The 3,645-nt window shown below is 37.8% G+C and overlaps 1 non-coding gene across 1 annotated transcript; it reads left to right on the top strand.

Moving 5' to 3' along the window:
• Nucleotides 1-2,055: 2,055 nt before the first annotated feature.
• Nucleotides 2,056-2,128, top strand: Trnav-aac. The gene has a single exon. It is a non-coding gene; the product is annotated as a tRNA-Val (tRNA).
• Nucleotides 2,129-3,645: the final 1,517 nt, after the last annotated feature.

Here is a 3,645-nt window from a genome sequence, read left to right on the forward strand (position 1 = left end):
GGAATGGCCGTGCGGTTCTAGGCGCTATAATCTGGAACCGGGCGACCGCTACGGTCGCAGGTTCGAATCCTGCCTCGGGCATGGATGTGTGATGTCCTTATGTTAGTTAGGTTTAATTAGTTCTAAGTTCTAGGTGACTGATGACCTCAGAAGTTAAGTCGCATAGTGCTCAGAGCCATTTTTTCTCTTCTTGTCCAAACTATTTATCGTCCATGTTTCACTTCCATACATGGCTACACTCCATACAAATACTTTCAGAAACGACTTCCTGACACTTTGTTACTCGATGTTAACAAATTTATCTTCTTCAGAAACGCTAATGATAGAGGTTTAAATCTCCGAAATAAATAAACTGCGACGGTCAACAGTAAACTTGCTGTTTCATTCTATCTCAATAACAGTTACGATAAAGCCTAACCAAAAATGTTAGCAATTAAAATCTTATTTTAAGTCATCAGTCTGTCACCTGCATTAACATTTTAGTTGCGACAGGGTCCACAGCAGAGGTAAACGCCTTGAAAGAAGTATTTAACCTTGAAAATGGTTACATAGCCAAAACATGGTAGTATACAGACTAAAAAAAAAAAAAATTATGTAAATAGCATTCAATGCCGGAAACTAATTTCTTCCACGCTATTTAAATGTTGTCTTCCTCCTCCTATTACCCTGTGCTAATTATTTACCTCTGTACACGCATAGTAGTCTAGTTTTACTACTTAAACCTTTTGCGATACAACACTGTATAGTCTACTGCAACCCTCCAGTGCCAAATAATCCCTGGATGCCTTAGCAGTCCTCTCACTAATGTGTTCCTTCTTCAGGAAAAGATTTTCAGTGTGCCCCCTTGTTCCCCAAACCTTCCAAGTACCCCTTCAATTCAACCTTATGTGCTTAAATTTAATACCTTCTATGGTGTCCCATGTCAATTGCATCCCATGTTCTCTGCTTCACTTTTTTCCGTAATAAACATTTCTGTTCCATGCAATACTATGCTCCAGATGAACAAGTTCGGGTACTTCGATTTCAATTCCATGCTAGTCTCTGATCACAATAGAGCTCGTCTGTGAAAAAAAGGTTTCCTTGTCTACACCAATTTACTGGCTTTATTTTAATTGTTCTGGCGATCTGTTTTTATCTATCTTCCTAGATTTGAAAATTTTGTCGCTTCATCTGTTATCCCAAAATTCTGCTCTCTTCAACTATTTATAGTTTTCATCGTTTTACGACAGCTCAACTTAGCACTGTTATATGTTCCCCTTGCACTTTCATTCCCGTTTCCTCATTTCTCATTCTAGATAAAAATTAAACACCTGTGTGAGTACGATACAATATGAATATAGCTTTCTTAATGTTATATTTTATTAATTACAAATGGATGTTAATCATTATTGCAATCAGTTATAGTCCCGATCGATTAATATAATCTACGAAAAGCGTACCATCAATTTTGCATTTACGTTTGGTTATATCTGAATCATTTGCGTTCCTATGCCAGAAATTTAAGCAGTAGAGATGAAAAGCGTGCACTATAACAGTCCCTGCTACATGTATAACTTAAACCCAACCTCATTATCACAATCGTAGTTCAACACAAATTTCAATTCTAAGGACTTACATGTATTTACAGATACAATACAGATAACACAGCTTCGCTAGTTTTTATTTTAAACGCGATGCAACACACAAATTTCAATTGTAGGGATTTCTACGTATCTGCAGATTAGACCCAGAAAATATGTTGCACCGCCTTGTTCAGCTGTTACATAATAAAATGCGGGCGGGGCGTTTGTACAAACCACATTGCCAGTTTCGATGCCTTGTTAGTTTGTACGAATTTCATCCATACCATTTTAGTTCCATAATATACACGTATGTTGCAGGAAATACATTATAATTTTCCTCCATAATAATATACTGTCAAACTCAGAAAAAGAAAGTTAGAACTGAGTCTAAACATGAATCACAAACTAATTATCAATGAAATTATTGTTTGCACAAGCAACGCTGGCATTAGCGTTATTAATAATAACATTATAAAGCTTATGTTTCTCGTATGTTTCCGTGGTGTAGTGGTTATCACATCCGCCTAACACGCGGAAGGTCCCCGGTTCGATCCCGGGCGGAAACATCCTATTTTATCTTGGTTTGTCCGTCCTCCTCTTTGTGCATTCGTGCCTAATACAAAACTTTATTAAAGAAATAGCACTGCTTCCGCTGCAAATTTTAGACTTCTTGGCCCCATTTTAGAAAGATTAATGCTGCACCAGTTTCATTATTTACATTTCGGGTTGAGATCAGAACAATTTACATGTAGTCTTGCCCGATTTGCGAAAAATGCGCATGTTGTGTAGAATGTGTGAAATACCTCGCAACAGCTGATTACACGCGCTTCTGTAGTTCTCTCTGTCCACCACTCAGCGCGCTATCATCGAGGCGCCATCTTCATAATACGAATACGGAACAAGTAAACTGTTAACCACAGCCTAATACATGTCAGACTGTGAATTAACAACAAAACGACGCTTGAGATACGAAATTAACCGTTTAACTTGCAACCAAATAACGTACAGCCTGTGTGTGCAAAACTGTCGCTTCCTGTTCGCCGTAGGATGTCGTAAGCTACTTAATTGCCTCTCTTACAGAAGACTCGGAAGAATCTAGACGTCGAGGCTATTAGAGGATAACCTAAGATTGGGTAATGAACTAGAATGTTTCCTTTAAAAGGAAACCGTCAAGGCATTTGCCTTAGGCGATTTACGGAAACCATGGAAAACCTAAATCTGGATCGATGGACAAGGATTTGAACCGGTTCCGGCATTGATATTTGTGGATTTGAGGATGAATATTACAAATAGCCTGCATATTTCTTTGGATACACGACAAACAGAATCGTAACTGGAAACTTATTTTTGTCACTGTAACAAAAAATATATCTTACTTTACAGGCTTATCACAATAATACATCATGTATTATTAATAATACAGAATTTAACTTTAGATTCCTTGTACATATCCACCGCCAGATCCATCACTCTAACGGCAATAGAAAAAGCAAAAACAAATTTAATTGTGATCCCGTACTGTACACAGTGTCGTTTATCTAATGTTCATGTGCAATCTCGGTTCTGTTTAATGGACTTTCATTATTTACATATAATATTTGCTTCTATAATCATAGCCATTCAATATAATACCATATTCGTATTTATTTTACATAATTTTACTCTTGTTTTCGACCTTTAAGTTATGTCAACGCTGTAGCAAAAACATATTTTGCTTTGCCAATATACTCTACACAGCTTCTGTAACTTACATCTTTACTACTCTAACGCCTTTGAAACTAATGTCTTTGTTAAACTGTTACTTGTGCGAGGCTGTGCCAGTGTTTACTAAGCATGTGTGCTGCCGTAAAACGTAGAAAGGCGCGTGTTCAAGCAGGTCCTAAGAATTTAATAGCACGCACATAGGGATTTAATAGCACGCACATAGGGCACGTGCAAAAACATGTAAACTTTAAAACGTTGCGACTGCGCGCCAGTGTGTGTGTGTGTGTGTGTGTGTGTGCGTGCGTGTTAATGTATGTGTCGTTTACGATGCGACTGAGTACGTTTTTACTTTGCCGTTGTGCGTGTTTTCCGTTCGGTC

The sequence above is a fragment of the Schistocerca americana genome, chromosome 2, assembly GCF_021461395.2.
Source record: "Schistocerca americana isolate TAMUIC-IGC-003095 chromosome 2, iqSchAmer2.1, whole genome shotgun sequence".
Taxonomy (NCBI): Eukaryota; Metazoa; Arthropoda; class Insecta; order Orthoptera; family Acrididae; genus Schistocerca; species Schistocerca americana.